Source organism: Myripristis murdjan, chromosome 21 (assembly GCF_902150065.1).
Source record: "Myripristis murdjan chromosome 21, fMyrMur1.1, whole genome shotgun sequence".
NCBI classification, from domain to species: domain Eukaryota; kingdom Metazoa; phylum Chordata; class Actinopteri; order Holocentriformes; family Holocentridae; genus Myripristis; species Myripristis murdjan.
The window spans coordinates 25,191,521-25,199,569 of NC_044000.1; positions in this window are offsets into that span (position 1 = coordinate 25,191,521).

An 8,049-nucleotide genomic window follows, 5' to 3' on the forward strand; every position below is an offset into this window, starting at 1 on the left:
GCTCAGAAGTTTTCTACTGGGATGAAGTTTGACATTTTTCAACCAAACCCGAAATATGTAGCTAATTTTATACAAATGTCAAATCACCGAAACATGTAGAATCACAAACCAAAAGCCAATACCACCCAAAACTATGAACCCAGCAAAATATGACAAAGTGCAAAAATGTAAAGACTGCATTTGATTTTCATTCAAAAAGTCTTGGCAGCACCCAGTGCGGCCCAGCCCTCCAATCTGAGAAATGAAAACCAAAAATGTCAGAAACGTCTCAAATACCAGGAAGCACCGACATGGCTCAGCAGCACCTGAGTTAAACTGAAGAGATGAAATATCTAATTTATTGCTTTATTTCAAACCACCTTTTAAACATACTTTCCTAAAGGCTGTGAGTAAGTATTGATTTTTGGTTTGTGTATTTTAGTATTTGAACAAAATGAGGCTAACCTGAACCACACTGCTTTAGCGTTAGCTAACTGTTAGCTATGTCACATCCTACTGCTGCAGGAACAAAACCTTCATAATAATTTGTAATAATTTTTATCCACAACATCGTTTACGTTTCAGACTTTCTGCTCTGTGACATCACATCTCAGCGGTCCAACTCTCTTAGAAAATGTGGTGTGGGGGTGTACCAGAGAGGATGCACATCTGGACCCTCAATACTTTTTTGTTTAAATTTTACACCTGAGTGAAAATGCCTGCATGTAAACTGATTTATTTGATAGAGATTTGTGATTAAAAGGGTGTCTTCATTGGTGTCACACCCCTGCCCAAGAATGTCAACTTTCCATCTGTGTGAGTTTGTGCACTCTGATTGGTCGATCCCAGGAGGAGATCTGCGTACAGGAAATCAAGGAGGCGCCACTGCAGAAATGTGAACGCTTTGATGTAAACGCCACTGCACTTAAGGCTGTGAACACATGTAGCATATTACTGGCTGTGCTGAGTGTATGTGTGTGTTTGTGTGTGCAGGTGGCTGGCAGCAGCAGATGACCTACCAGCGTCACGTTCAGAACCTGCAGAGTTTCTACTCGATGCTGCGGAACAACGGCTTCCACAAAGATCACATCAAGACCTTCTTTGCTGGCAGTGGTCAACTTCCTGGTAGGACTGTGTGTGTGTGTGTGTGTGTGTTTGCTTGTGCCTTAACTTTCTACTTTTACCTCTCATTCTTCTCCCCCCCAGATGGTTTGGATGGCGTCCACGTGCACTCGGCCACCGAGAAGACGGGGATCCGTAACCACGTGTCATACGTGTGCAGGAAGCAGCACTGTGCCGACTCATTGGTGCTGTACCTGAACTCTCCGACTCGTAACGACGGCACCATGCTGCTGTGGGACAACAACCTGAACGGCATCGTAAGACAAACTGTCCACAGCCTTCACACGCTGCTGCTAGCCTTTGCTGTGAACGTTATCCAGTTTCCAAAGTCTCTCTCTGTCTCTCTGTAGGCCGACCTGAAGGAGCGATACTCGGTCAACGAGCTGCTGGCTGACCTGGCCGGCTGCAGGGCGTCTCGTGTCCTGCTTTTTGTGGATCAGAGCTACAGCGGCGTTTTGTCCAAGCGACTCAGAGGTTCCCTGAAGCACCTTAATGTTATTCTGATCCAGAGCCAGAAGAACCACAACCAGCCCAATCAAAACCTAAACCAGCAGAACCAGAAGCTGGACCCGGGCTGGGAGGACGGCGGCTGGGCCTCCATCGGCCCGGGCACCTGCCTGCTGGACCACCTGGGCAAGGTAGTTCCTCTTTAGGTTCAAATATAGAAACGTAGACCAGGCTGACATCATATGACGCCCCTCTAAGGGAGGGGGCATCTTGTTTTAACCCTAACCCTGACCCCTAACTCCTAACCCCTGACCCCTAACCCCTAACCCCTAACCCTGATCCCTTATCCCTAACCCCTGACCCCTAACACTGATCCCTGACCCTTAACCCTTAACCCTTAACCCTTAACCCCTGACCCCTAACCTTGATCCCTGACCCCAAACCCCTGACCCCTAACCTTGATCCCTGACCCCTAGCCCTGATCTCTGACCCCTAACTCTTAACCCCTGACCCCTAACCCTGACACCTAACCCCTGACCACTGAAAATGGCCCAAAGGCTCCTGATGAAATGGTCCTTGCTCAAAACTTTATATATAAGATAGAGACAACCCAAAACCAAAGAACAGAAACAAGAAAGTAACATCTGAAACGAGCTTGTGCGAACTTGAAAAGATACATGCAAAAGTGATTTAAAAACCACCTTTCATTTTCCCTGATAAATCCATCAATTTATGTTTTGCATAAGCCTCTATTTTGTTCTAAACTAAACCTAAACCAATCCAAACCCTATTCTTAACCATTTCAAAACAAAATTACAATAATATATTAGACCCTAATGTCAACCTGGCACTAACCTTAAACAAACTTTCAAGATCTTAAATTATTCTTGAACCAGGCCCAAACCAGCCCTACCCCTAACCTTAACCCTTTTAGAGTACAACTTTAACCAGAACCTGACCCTAACCTGAACCAAACTCAGACCTTAATCACTGTTTAACTAGACCTCGACCAATGAAAACCCTAAAACTTAAACATTCAGAATAAGATTGAAATAACACATTGTCAACTTAAACAAACTCATCATCATCATCATCATCATCATCATCAGGTGTCCTGCTTGGTGATGGGGGCAGCGCCATTCGTAGAGCCAATCAGGTTCACCAGTCTTCTCCGTTTGGGTCGGTCCAGTGCCAGTGGCTTGGCTTTGGCCAGTGACAGTCCCATCTGGTGCAGGTCTTTGGTGGCGGCATCGATCCATCGAGTGCGAGGGGCACCGAGGGGTGCTGCCAGACGGGACGCAGGGGGCTGTTGGGTGCGTTCCCGAAGTGTGATGTTGGAAACTTGGTTGTGCCATTTTATGCTCTATTGTGCCCAGCGCTCTGGTGTCAAAGCCGTCAATTCTGTCAGCCAGGGTCTTGTTGAGGGGCCACGTTTCAGCTCCGTATAGAAGTGTGGAGAGAATTGAAGTGTTGTAGATCCGAAGTTTGGTCCTTCGGGATATGGAATGGTGTCTCCACAACGGCGTTGTTTTCATGACACTGGCAACGGCGGTGTTTTCATGACACTGGCTACCAAGGCAAGTCACCGGTTTATTTCTGTTGTTATGTTTCCGTTGTATGTGACGATGGACCCCAGGTAGGTAAAGGAAGTCACAAACTCTACTTCCTCTCCACTGATATGCAACAGAGGGGGAGTTTCACCTCCGATGTGCATCAGCTTGGTTTTGTCCCAGCTGACTTTTAGGCCCAGTTTGTTGGCTTCCTCCTGGTAGATCTTCAGGGTTTCTTCTAGCTGATCTAGTGTGGAGCAGAAAAGTGTGGTGTTATCTGCATACTCCAGCTCAGTGAGGAGGTAGCTGCCTAGTTGGACCCCGGAAACCTGGGCACACACCCGGTCCATCAGATGGTCAGTGATGCAGTTGAAGAGGTCTGGTGCAGCTATGCATCCCTGTCTCACTCCGCTGTTGATGGAGAACCAGGCAGAGTTCTTGTTGTTGACATGCACACAACTTTCAACATCACTGTGCCTTGGAAGAAATTAGTGATCTATTGAGGGATGCCAAGGATGGTAAGGATCTTCCAGAGGAATGCGTGGTCCACAGTGTCAAAAGCAGCCTTGAGATCAAGAAAGGCAATGTAGAGGTGTCTCAGTGGAACTTATGTGCCTTCTCGATGATGAGACGGGCAGCAGAGATCTGGTCTGTTGTGGAGTGGTTTGGCATGAAGCCCTCCTGTTGGGGGCGTCTTTTGCTTCTTATGGCCAGAAGAGCCTGGGAGAGAAGTATACGGGTGAAGATCTTTCCTGGGATGGAGAGAAGCGTGATGCCTCTGTGGTTGTTGCAGACCAGCTTATCACCCTTGTGTTTCCAGAAGGGGAGAATGACACTCTGGGTCCAGTCTTCCAGGGAGTGCTCAGTTACCCAGACATGGTTGATGATGTGGGTAAGCCACTCAATGGTACGGTCCCCTCCCACCTTCATCATTTCTGCAGTGATGTTGCAGATACCAGAGACCTTGCTGGCTGATACATTCATCCTCTGTGTTGAGTGTGTTGAACTGCACGTCCTATACCAGGACTGTCCTCTGGTGGGGGCCTGTTTTTACTCGGCGCAGTGTTTGGTACACCTGGGTGAAGTACTTGTTCTCAGTGGCTGCCTCCAGATGTTCTGTGTTCTTTTATCGCAGTGTTTCGGATGTGATTCAGGTTACGGTATTCGATCATGTAATATATTAGGTGTAATATATTAGGTATTCATCATCTCTAAGACAGGCGGCTCTGCGGAGCTCTATGATTTCTAATGTGCTTGGTGATATCCATGGACGCTTAGGAGTACAACAAATGCATCCAATGGAGTCAGCAGCTGCCTGGTTTATTGTGGACACAAAAAGTTCCAGTTGGTGAGGTCTTCCTTTGCCAGGGCATTGTACTTGTTGGAGATGGAGTGGGTAAACACTGAGGTGATGGTGGGGTCCAGGAAGTGAGATGATCTCAGTCGGGGTGGGTCCCTTTGAGATGGAACGGCCTTTAGCTTAAGTCTCAGCTGGGCTACAAGTAATTGGGTCCGTGTTGCCTAGCTGGGCTCCACGATACACAAGGCAGTTGGTAAAACTGGATTTCCAACGGCTGGAGATCATGATGTGGTCAAGGGCCTTACGGGTTTTGCCATCAGGGCTGTACCATGTCCATTTGTGTATGTCCTTCCTGGGGAACCACGTGTCCACAGTGGATAAGCCCCCAGCATTGCATAGATGCAGAAGACGGTCTCCATTGTTGTTGTTGATGGGGTCTGGGGATTCTGGGCCAATGATGTTTCTGGTCTGCAAGTTTCATTAAGCAGAGGGGATGGTGGATGATGTCATGTGGGGGTATCTGCTGGATGACCAGATGTAATTGACTTTCGTAGAAAGTGTTCTTTGCCTGGTCGTCTGTGACCTCTGTTGGTGCATAGGCAACAGTGACTGTTGGCTTGCCATGACGGTGGTGGAAACGGGCAGTCAGCAGTCGTTCGCTGATGGGGGTCCATCCAGTGAGCCACTTCCTGATATATCCTGGCATTGCTAGGGCGACGCCAAAAAGCCCTCGGTTGTCATTTGGGCCACTCCAGATGCAGCTGTGATCATCCCCCCTTCTCTCGCCACTTTCGCACCAGCAAGATTCAGATTCCCGCAATAGAGATGTTATATCGACACAGCTCACGAGATAGGTGAGTGGGATGGCCTATACGTCGGAGTGTTTGCACGTTGCATGTTTGCACATTGCATGTAGCAACACGGAAGGGATGTTGTAGATTGATGGATCGTTGGTCAGGGGCGGGCGAGGGTTGATTCCTAAGATCAGTCCGGCTATTTCTGATTGGTTTCATAACAAAGGAAAGAGGTTCTCTGGAGTGGGTTTAGCCCACCACCAGATAGTCAGCTGAGGGGGCTGCCCCCTTAGGGCCTGCTGACCTGCCCTGAACCATTCTTTGTCTGGCCCCTCGCCTGGGACCCTACCAGGAGCACAAGGCTCCAGACAACATAGCTCTCAAGGTCACAGGGACACGCAAACCTCTCCACCACGACAAGGTGATGGTTCTCGGAGAGGACTTAAACAAACTCCAGCTTTTAAATTAATTACAGTTCAATACACACTTTAGTGACGCTGTGAGAAACTCCAGTTCTCCACCCCGACAAAACCACAGCAGAGCTGGAACGGGTCCGCTTCTGGTTCCTTGTTCAGCCAACAGGAACTTCAAGCAGCGACTGGTTTCCATGGCATCACCATGGAACCCAACTGTCATTAAGCAACAGTGGTTGCTGTCAGCGGTCATTCAGCAGTCAGCTGACAGCAAACACCTCAGGCTGTTATGAAAAAGAGCTTTATGCTTTGAGCATCAATGAATTTCAGAATAAGAGCTCTTATCTTGTCCAGCAGCTGAGATTCACTGCAGTGCTGGTGTTTCTCCGACGAGCGACCGCCAGGCCATGTTCCAAGTCCGAAATTTATTTTAGTGCCTTTTCCTTCGAAACACATGCGGTTCTATCAGGATACTTTTCCATTTGAAATGCCTTTCTTGATCAGCTGATTAATTATTGCGTGATTAGCGTGTGATGCTGTTTCTGGAACATAAATGTTCATCAGCTCAGTTTGAACAAAACACTGGGCATGCTGCCGGTAGTTTCCCACAATGCTTCACTGCGCTCAGCCGGCGGAGGCGCTCACCTGCCGCAGCGGAGATCGCTCGCAGGCAGCATGAAACTCTGCTCCGCCCACACACAGTCATGCCCAGACGCCACCACCTACAGGGCTGCTGGGGCACAGTGGCTGTGTCAAATAAACAAATTCATTTGTTTTACAAACGTAATTCCAGCAGGTGAACCCTCTTTCCTCTTCTTCCTTTTCCACCAATCAGAGCGCAGGGACGTCCCACCTCCTGGAACCGTGGGCGGGGCTTCTGAACGTGACGCTGGCGGGAGCACCCTGCAATGCCACGCCCCCTCTGACCGACGGCGAGATGAGGAGGGAATATCAGGGCTGCCAGAACCTGCCAACCGCCCTGTGGCATCAGAAGCACCGAGAGTGACACACACACGCGCACGCACACACACACACACACACACACACACACTGAAACTGACACACACACACAGACACACACACACACACTGAGACTGACACACACACACAAACACACACACACTGACACTGACACACACACAGACACACAACACACACACACTGAGACTGAAAAACACACACACACAATGAGACTGACACACACACACACACACACAGACACACACAGACACACACAAACACACAGCGCACACACACACACACACACTAACACTGACACACACACACACACACACACTGAGACAGACAGACAGACACACACACACACACACACACACACACACACACAGACACACACACAGACCTCAGGTTCAGCCAATGACAGTGTTGAGAAGTGACTGTCCCTTAGCTGAACTCTCTCTCTTTCTCTTCTCTCTCTCTCTCTCTCTCTCTCTCTCTCTCTCTCTCACACACACACACACACACACACACACACACACTCATATCTTAGGTAAATACAGAGTTGACTGAAGAGCTAATAACCAGTGTGAGTGTGTGTGTGTGTGTGTGTGTTAGCCCCTTACCCACATTAACATTTCAGAACGAACCCACCTCTGTCTGTCTGTCTCTCTGTCTGTGTGTGTCTGTCTCTCTCTCTGCCTGTCTCTCTCTCTCTCAGTCTAAACACTCAGCTCTGACTCCGGTCCAGTCAGATTTGTCATATATTTCAGTTGGGGTGCAGGCGGGGGGGAAGGCGGAAAATTTTTAAGCATCACAATTCAATTTCCTGCATTTCTATGCATTTTAATGGGTAGTTTGAACCACTTCATATGCACGCCTTAACAATAGTACTGCACACAGTCCTATGCCTGAATTAATAGCATACACCTCTTACTAACACTGTATAACTGCTGGTCGTTGCATTAATATCCTACAACAGAACAGACATAGGATTATTATAAAGAGAAAATTCGTTGCACATGGGTGATACCATTAATATCTTAATGTAGGATATTTACATAAAACGCCCCGATGGATCAGGTTAATTTCATTTGAACAATAGATTTCCCAAGCATTTATATGGGCTACGCAAACTTCAATCCACATGATAAAAATTAATCCACGGACCACCAAAGTAACATTTGACTGTTTAATTAAATCAACTTAAAATTACTCTGGCACGGTTGGAGGGGGGGGTGCTCATACACGAGCACAGGCACGCTGTGCATGTGCTCGTGGATACGACGTAAATCATGGCGTCCTCCTGCTTCCACCAAATTGTTTAATGCGTGCAGCGCAATTAACTGCGAATCGCGGCACTGCACAATCAATAATCAACTGATGATAATAATCAACCAGATCCGGCAGACCTGACCGGGTGGCCACGCATTCCGTGCGGTGCTGGCCGGCACCAAGCAGGCACCGTTCCCCCAAAATTTCACAAT